We start from the raw sequence: 9,907 nt of genomic DNA on the forward strand, positions 1-9,907 counted from the left end.
CAGGAGAAGTAAAGGGATCGTGGGATTCAACTCTGGAATGATGTTGCAACAAGGCAAGAGTTAAAATATGTGGTTAGCACGGCGACAGACAATGGTATAAGACCGTGCAAGGTTGGTCATTGAAAGGGAACTCACCGTTCCCACCGGAGAAGGCATCGGCGGAGGGGGCGGAAAACCTTGCTTCTCACACATAGCCTGCAAATTAGTTTTCGAGGAGTCAAAGAAATAGCCTTGTTGAATCTCACACATAGCCTTGCTTCTCACACAACTGACTTACCGCAACGAAGTCGTGCATGGCCTTCGCATGGGCATTATTGCATGCCCTCTCCTCATCAAGCAACCTCTGCGTATTCCGGTCCCTCTCCTCCAACAATAGCCTGGTGGCCTCCCTCTCCTTCATAAGTGCGGCCTGCAACAACTCCTCAAAAGGAATTTTCATCATCCATCCAGGGACAAAAGAACAAAAGAAATAATGAAGAAAACTAACCTCGATTGCAAGATCAACTGGCCTCGCGCGTTGTTGTATTACAGGAGCGGAGCTCGTTTGCCTCGACTTGATCTGAGATAGAGTCTCAGTGATAGGGACGAAGCCATCACACATGGCCAGCGTGCCATGACTCTTCCCGCCACCAGAGATCATTAACGCCTCTGGATCGATAGGATTCTGGCTCGGGTCAAAGTCAGGCCCGCGTAGCTGTTTGACCACCTCAGAATAAGACATCATCTTGTTGTAGGCGGACAGGCTTGTGTACGCCGACGGCCCGTCCCCCTCAGAATATGCCTTCGTCGTCTTGTACGAGCCCTTATGGGCCATGCTAAACGCGGCGTATCCCTCAGGCTCAGGCTGGTTATTGTGTTTGGCCTACACGAAAAGACAAAGAATTAGTACAACAAAAATCATGAACAAACGAATTATTGATGAAACAAAACAAGGCACACATACCCATTTTTTGGCGTATTGCTTGATGTTGGCATTGCCTTGGTGGTGTGGCACACCAACCAATTGGGCACGACGGTCCTTGGCCATAGTGTGGGTGCTCAACCAAGCCTCTGTGCACCACCTGTCCACTATCATCTCCCAACAATCCATCTTATCGGCCAACCATCTCGGGGGCACCTATGAATGTAAGTTAATGAAGAATGAAACTAAGTATTATAACTAAATAGACCTAACTAGCCCTAAGAATTGATCTTTGGAATGTACATACCTCCATATACTTGGTCTTATCAAGGAAAATATTTCGACATTCAGTCTTTGTCTTCGGCTCCCCTTGCTTGGCGTACCAATCTCGAACAGCCTGAACACGCAGCTCGTGCCTCGTGTTATTCAATAAACTCTTGCACTCTTTCACGAGGTTCTTCTTGGCCGCCTCCTCCGTCCCCTCCTCGACCCTAAAGTACCTCTGCAATTATGCCAAATAGATGCATAGATGAATAGTGAAATGATTTGGAAGGAAATAACAATATATAACATTGTATACTTTTTATTGGGTAAAATAATAGTTACCCAAAAATCAGCCAACACCTTGTCGGCCACGCTCACGCAAACAACACCATTGACATGTGTGTTTTCCGGGAGCAAAGCGGCTTGGTAGTGCTCCCACTTGAGTCCTGGCTCGGGAACCATACCCTCACCGGGCAACTGCACTATCCCAGGGAAGTGCTCCCTAAGTAAAGCACCAAGGAGGCAGTTTGGATTCCGGGTATTCTGCGGGTAATCCCACCCCCTACATAATGATAAGGCAAAGACATTAGCTACTTGGTGAAATATAATGATATAAGGTACACAATATATATCAACTTACTTCTCGCCATCTGGCTTAATGAACGCCCTGTGCTGCAACTCCATTCGGTCTGGAACTCGTGTCATACCACGTTGGTAGACCGACTTGCTGGCAGCCCCCTCAGCCTCTGCCTCAGCCCCCTCCACCTCAGCCTCCGCCTCAGCACCCTCCGCCTCAGCCCCCTCCGCCTCAGCACCCTTCGCCTCAGCCCCCTGCATCGGTGTCTGCTCCTGGACGGGAGGATCCCGCACCGGTGACTCCCTCGTCTGCAAGGGTGAAGTGGCTGAGACAGAAGTAGCCGAGGGTGGTGGCGACTGGCTCCTATCATGCAGCCTCCCTCTCCCACGACCACGTCCTCTGCCTCTCTTCTTTCCTACGCCTCTCCCACGGGGATCCTCGGCAAAGCTCTGCAACAAAGTTCTCTGTAGCTGCCCAGGTGCTATCCTCAACTTATCCCCGCCTGCCATGTCTCACCACCTGTAACGATAAATAGTTAAATAATTAGTACAAATTCAAGGACAATAATTAAATGAACAATAATAAATACATGAATAATTCAACTAATAATTGAATAATTAAACAACAATGTTTGGATGCATACAAAGTACTAATAGTCTGGATCATCTGTCTCTTCTCCATGGTCAATCGAAGCAAAATCGTCATCAGTATCACACGTGTCTTCATGACTGATATCGTCATCGGGTTCAGGGACATCATGTGGAAGGCCTTTTTGTAACCGATCAAGCATTGATAGCTCATCGGCATTGGTAACTTCTTCTACTTCCAGTTCTTCCTCATCATCACGTGAGTCTTGTTCCTCCGTGTTTAGGGTGGACGTAGAGCAGTTTCGGGTACGACGTCTGACACCACGTGATTCTTGGAAGAATTCTCCATCATATGTTATTGGGTCAATTTGAGGTTCATAATCATCTTCATTTGGGGGAGGTGGTCTAAGATGTGGTGGCACATCGAACACGACATACCAACCTTCTAGGTTCTTAACACTTTGACGACAGTATGGCAGATAGAAAACTTGGGTGGCATGTTGAGCCACAATATAGACATCGGCACCGCTTAACTGCCTGTCTTGTCGAATTTCGACAATCCCAAGATGTTCATGAGTCCGTCTTGTCTTAGTAGGATCGAACCAATGACATTTGAACACAACAACGTTCGGAGGATTTTCACCATAATAATGAAGTTCGTAGACTTCTTCAAGTCTTCCATAATACTCAACACCTCCCTCGCCTATAGCAGAGACACCGGAATTGTTTGTTTTTCGACCGGGCATTGAAAGCTCTTTGCTAGCAGTACGAAAGCGATACCTGTTGATGTCGTACTTCTGAAATGTACGGACCTTAAAGTCAAAACCATTAGCTATTTGTCTCAATTCATCGTCCACTTGCTCATCTGAATTAGCCTAGAAGTTAAGAAAAGATAGAGTTTGGTGTGTTACTCATGAGTAATAGCAACAAAGGAAATCACTTATTATATATAAGGGAGGTACCTTTTTTTGAACCAAGAGATGAAACCGGGATAGCCGCCTCCTGTCTTTTCAAGAAGTTCATACTCGAGAATGGATTCTTTTTCGATTGCAACACTTTTCGAGAATTGTTCGATGTATCGACTGTATCAATTAATAATAGTTGTTAGACACAAAAGTTGTTAAAAGTTGTGAAACAATGTACAGAGCACTTACTCGATGTATGGCCGAACTTCTGTTAAATTGTTCAATATATACATCGTTAGTGTGCGCCACTCCTCGACGCACAGCAACTTTGGTTTTCCCACACTAGAAGGTGCGAGCTTCCCTTTGAAAAGGTTGAGATTGGATTCACGTTGTTTGGGGTCGCCCAGATTGTACCGAGGCTTTGGATTATGCAAGTTGTGCATAGTGGCATCATAGTGTGCTGTTACGAAGTTTGCCGCCTCCTCGGTAATGAACGCCTCGGCCATCGATGCTTCAATTCTACGTTTATTTTTACATTTTCCTCGAAGTGTCTTCTGCATTCTTTCAGTTGCGTAGCACCAACGATTTTTCACTGGGCCACCCAATCTTGCCTCGGTTGGGAGATGCAAAATCATGTGTTGCATAGGATTAAAGAAGCCCGGTGGAAAAATCTTCTCTAACTTGCAGAGCAACTCAGGCGCTAACTCTTCCATGTCATCTATCAAGGCACGCGACAACTCTTTAGCACAAAGAACACGGAAGAAATAGCTCAACTCGGCCAATACTAGCCATTCAGCCTCGGGGATATAGCCACGCAACATCGCCGGCATTATCCGCTCAAGCCATATGTGCCAATCATGACTCTTGAGCCCAAAAAATTTCATTTTTTCAATGCTCGCTCCCCCGCTAGATTCGCAGCATACCCATCGGGGAACAACAACTTTTTTGCACCCACAAGAGGATTTCCCTTATTGCTCCCTTCTCAAGATTGTACCAAGCAGGTGGTTTGGACTAATTTTTTCTTCCTTTCGGTTCTCGCATGTTTAGTGATGGCCTATCACACAGAGTCTCCTGGTCAACTCTAGCATGTGTATTATCTTTGCCCTTATCAGTGCCGAAAAATGTGCCAAGAAGGGCCTCGGCGATATTCTTTTCAGTGTGCATCATGTCAATGTTGTGTGGAAGTAAGAGGTCTTCGAAGTAGGGGAGATCCCAGATGCATGGCTTGTGGGTCCAGGCGTGTTCCTCATTATAACCCAAGAAATACCCTGGACGGTTTGGATCAGGCTCCATAGATTTTAACTATTCATTAATTTGTGCCCCCGTCAACGCAGGTGGTGCTGAGTGTTTGACAACTTTACCTTTCATGAAATTCTTCTTGTCTTTTCTGAATGGATGGTCCATAGGCAAGAACTGTCTATGCAAGTCAAAGCAGGAATACTTCCCACCCGCCGGCAACCAATGAAACTTAAGAGATGCCTTGCATTGTGGGCTTGGGAACCTTCCATGCACACACCAGGCAACGAAAAGCGCAAATGCTGGCAGATCATGCAACGAGTATTGGTACCAAACATACATTTGAAAGTTCTCTTTCTTAGCTGCGTCGTATGTGTTGACCCCATTCACCCAAGCTTCTTTCAAGTCATCCATCAGCGGTTGCATGTACACACTCATTTTCTTCCCCGGGTAGTTTGGCCCTGGAACTATCAACGTCAGAAATATGTGCTTTCTTTGCATAATGGATGATGGTGGAAGATTGAGGGGAATGACAAATACAGGCCAGCAACTATATTGGGTAGTCGTCATACCAAAAGGATTGAACCCATCGAGGCTGATGGCGATTCGACAATTCCTTGGTTCTTTAGCTTTTTCCTTATGTATACTATCGAATGCCTTCCATGCGTCACCATCTGAAGGGTGTACCAACATCGGAACTCCGTGTTCATCTAATTCTTTCCTAATTCCATGTTTGTGCCATGTCATATGTTTTGCTCTTTCTTCGAGCATGGAAAGTCGTTGAAGTCTTGGTAGGATCAGCAGAGGACACTCACGGGGATTTTGCTCTGCTTCTTCTCACCTTCACCGTTTTCTACCTCAACATATCTGGAGGACTTGCAAAATGGACAATATGTTTCGTCCGCATACTCTTTCCTAAATAAGGCACATCCCTTCTCACAAGCCTGTATATGCTCATACGGCATCTTGAGTGCACTAAGGATTTTGTCTGACTCATATAGGTTTGAAGGCATAATATGACCTTCTGGTAGAAAGCGCCCAAATAGGGTCATCACTCAGTCAAACAGGTCTCTTCCAATGTTGAACTGAGCTTTTGGAGCCATTACTTGTGCGATGGCATCTAGCTGAGAAATCTTAGTGTGCTCGTGAAGAGGACGTTTTGAAGACTCCAACATGGCATAGAAGGCTTTCGCGGATTCCTCCATCTCTTCGTCCTTGTTCCGAGCATCATTAAAGTCATTCACCATGTCTTGAATCCCTGTACCATAATCATCGCTGCGCCGACGCAACACCTCGTCTCTGTTACGTTGGGCCGACTCACCATGAAATGTCCACAAGGTATAGCCGGGAGTAAAACCACGCATCTGCAGGTGTTTACCCGTTACATCCTTTGTCTATCGCGAATAATTCTTGCACTTAGTGCAGGGGCACCATGTTTTTGGCTGGCCTTTAGAAAACGTCGTTTCCACGAATTCATAGGTTTTGCTCAACCATTCATCGGTCATATCTCTCTGACTATGGTGACCGGTGTACATCCATTCACGATCAGTCATTCTGGCAAGCTAGCTACATAGTATCCACATATAAAACAATATAAATTATCAATTCATCAAGTATGTTAAATTAATTATGGCCATTTTTTTATCATGGCTAATACATTGGGATGCACGGCATGCACACCTACCAGCTACTAGGTAAAGATGGGTCCTAATCCCACCCGAGTATTTGTAGATTGGGTCATTTCCCCATGCTCTGCTCCCGACCCAACGCAAAATTTCGGCAGCACCTCCCCGCTGTTCTCCTGATACACGTCTCGGCAACTAACCGAGAGGATGTGTACCCAGAGAACAACAAGGAGGAGCTGTCGAAACTCTGCATGGGATCCGGAGCAAAGCGTGGGAAACGACCCAATCTACACATACCCGGGCTGTCCATGGATAACGTTGGACAATTCGAAAGAATCACCGTTATAAATATGCAAATGCATGCATATTTATGACAGGAACCCTTTCGAACGGGAGACGCATATTGGTTACGCAACACCTTTGCATTTTAATACTAAAAATACCTAGCTGGATAGTGTCATCAGCACGAAGGCCGGAACAGAGCAAAATAAAGGGGGTGGAGGAGGAGTTAACAAATGTGCTCACTTTCGAATGCAGGGGAGGTCGTCGAAAACCAATCCCTCGCGGAGAAGCTACTGCACATTTAAATGCACTCAATCAACACAAATACGCACTCGCGGTAATTAAGCTAACTAATACTAACATCTATTATTAATAATTTATTATTCAAGTTTGAAACAGAGTGCTCTAAATATTCCGATGCCCGCACACGGATGCAAGTAAAAAAGCTCAGAAGGTGGCTGAAAAAGAATTGATGGATGAATTTTCGCGAAGAAGGTACTACGTACCCTATTTCATTGTTCATGGAATATTTCTTCTATTATGCAAATCCTAGGCTGCTTATATAGTTCTGCATTTTCATGTTTTACTTCAGGTTCAGGAAGACATGGACTTGTTAAAATTTTGGTAGCATTGGGTTATGGTCTTGAATTTGTGCCCTGCTTCCCTGCGATTGAAGCGATGGTTCTCTCATTGTGTCTTGCGACCATGTTCATCCTCCATGTCACTCTCCCTTCCGTGTCCCTCTCCTCCACTCTTCCAACTTGTTCTTCTGATCCTATGTTAAAGTGAGCCTGATGCTCCCAAAGATGGTGACATATTGACTGCGAGCAGGTGCAGATGCTCCTGACCTGCTTGTGCTGCATTTGTTTTCTTATACAAGAATGGTAGCTAAAGTATGTTTTGTACTCATGGTTTGATCAGATGGATGTGCAAGTTTATCAGTTCAAGCTGTATTTATAAACAACATTGAACAGTATAAAAAATGCAGAGACTGTACTATGCAAGTGTATCACTATAAACTGAATTTGTAAATAAAGTTTAACAACACAAATAAAATGCAGACTAGAATAAAGTTTAAGAACACAAATAAATTTATAGATGTGAAGCATAGAAAAGCTTATACCTTGCCAGACCGGAGTAATGGAGTTGTAGGAGATGTGTGCCTCTGAGCAAGAAGAGCACGGTCAGCGGATGACCGTAGGAGATGTGTGCCTCGAGCTATAGGAGATGTGTACTCGTGGTCGCAGATGAGCTTGCCGCGTGAATGAACGGGAAGGGGCAGCGACGGATGGAGACCGGCGGGGAGACGCGAACCGGTCAGTCTCCTTGCTCACGGTGGGGCGGGAATGGAGCGGAGACCGACGGCGACGACGACAGGTGAGGGCGGTGACCACCGGTAGGGCAGCAGCTGTGACCTAGGAGGCCAGCGGTAGCGACCGAGGAGGCCGGCGGCGGCGACCGAGGAGGCCGACGACGGTGGGGAACCCTAGCGGTGAGGTCGCGAGAGAAAGGTGGGCACGGGGAGATGCTCTCGATCAGGGGTGGCTGGATAAGGCACGTGGCTTTGCCCTCAGCCAGCTGTCGGCAAAGACAGGCGTTAGTCTTTGCCCTCAGCCAGCTATCGGCAAAGAAAACCGTTAGTCTTTGCCCTCAGCTGGCTGTCGGCAAAGACGACCCCCATTAAGCACTGGTCGAACGTGCGACCGGGTTAGCCCCCTATGCCGTCAGCCTCCCTATGCCGACAGTGTTTTTGTCCTTTGTCGTCAGCTGGCTAACGGCTTAGATAAAGCGGAAGGCATAGATTATCTATGCCGTCAGCCTCTCCTATGGCGTCAGCATTTATTTTGGCTGAGGGCAAAGTCTCTTTGCCGTCAGCCCCGTGAAACTGCTGACGGCAAAGCTGAAAGCTGTCGGCAAATTATGTTTTTCCAGTAGTGATAGGTGGAATAGAGTGTGGTGGTGGTTGTGAGACAAAAAGGAGGAGATGGTCACATTGACTAGGCGTATCAAAGGGCTATGGAGATGCCCATTAATAGATATCAATGTGAATGAGTAGGGATTTCCATACAAAGGATGCACTAGAGCTATAAGTATGTGAAAGCTCGAAAGGAGAACTAGTGGGTGTGCATCCAGCTTGCTTGCTCATGAAGACCTAGGGAAATTTTGAGGAAGCCCATCATTGGAATATACAAGCCAAGTTATATAATGAAGATTCCCACTAGCATACGGTGGTGACAAAACAAGAGGCTCTCAATCATGAAGAACATGGTGCTATTTTCAACCACAAGTGTGGAAAAAGATAGTAGCATTGTCCCTTCTCTCTTTTTCTATCTCTTTTTTTATTTGGGCTCTTGGCCTCTTTTTTTATTTGGGATCTTTGGCCTCTTTTTTTTTATTTCCTCACATGGGACAATGCCCTAATAATGATGATCATCACACTTTTATTTACTCACAGCTCAAAGCTTAGAACGATGATGACTCTATAGGAAATGCCTCCGGCAGTGTACCGGGATGTGCAACGATCTAGCTTGGCGTATGACGTTGAAACATCTCGCTAGCTATCTTACGATCATGCAATGGCAATATGAGAGTGATGGCACAAGTCACGAGACAGAACGGTGGGAGTTGCATGGCAATATATCTCGGAATGGCTATGAAAATGCCATAGTAGGTAGGTATGGTGGCTGTTTTGAGGAAGACATATGGTGGGTTTGTGTACCGGCGAAAGTTGCGAGGCACTAGAGAGGCTAGCAATGGTGGAAGGTGAAAGTGCATCTATACCATGGACTCACATTAGTCATGAAGAACTCACATACTTGTTGCGAAAGTTTTTATTAGTAATCGAAACAAAGTGCTAAACGCATACTCCTAGGGGAAGGGTTCGTAGATGTTAACCATCGCGCGATCCCGACCTCAACACACAGGATGACAATCAATAGATCAATTATGCTCTGACTTCCTAACATAGCAGTTCACCATACGTGCATGCTACGGGAATCACTAACTTCAACACATGTATTTCTAGATTCACAACACCCTACTAACATAACTCTTAATATTACCAAATCCACGTCTCGAAACTAATTGAGAGGAACCAAGACTTCTCTTTCTACTCAGTGCACATGAAGATGGAGGTTTTTGTATCCTCTTTGGGTACCTATCACCTTTGGGACTACTTTCATAGCATAAACCAACTACCAAGTCATGCACCGCCGTGCTCTAAAAGATCTAAGTGAAGCACATAGAGCAAAATTATCTAGCTCAAAAGATATAAGTGAAGCACGATGAGCATTCTAGCAAATTCACGATGAGTGCATGTCTCTCTCAAAAGGTGTGCAGCAAGGATGATTGTGACAAAACAAAAAGCAAAGACTCCTACAATACGAGACGCTCCAAGCAAAACACATATCATGTGGTGAATAAAAATATAGCTCCAAGTAATGTTACCGATTGATTGAAGACGAAAGAGGGGATGCCTTCCCGGGGCATCCCCAAGCTTAGGATTTTTGGTGTCCTTAAATTTGTCTTGG

The sequence above is a fragment of the Hordeum vulgare genome, chromosome 6H (genome assembly GCF_904849725.1).
Source record: "Hordeum vulgare subsp. vulgare chromosome 6H, MorexV3_pseudomolecules_assembly, whole genome shotgun sequence".
NCBI lineage: Eukaryota > Viridiplantae > Streptophyta > Magnoliopsida > Poales > Poaceae > Hordeum > Hordeum vulgare.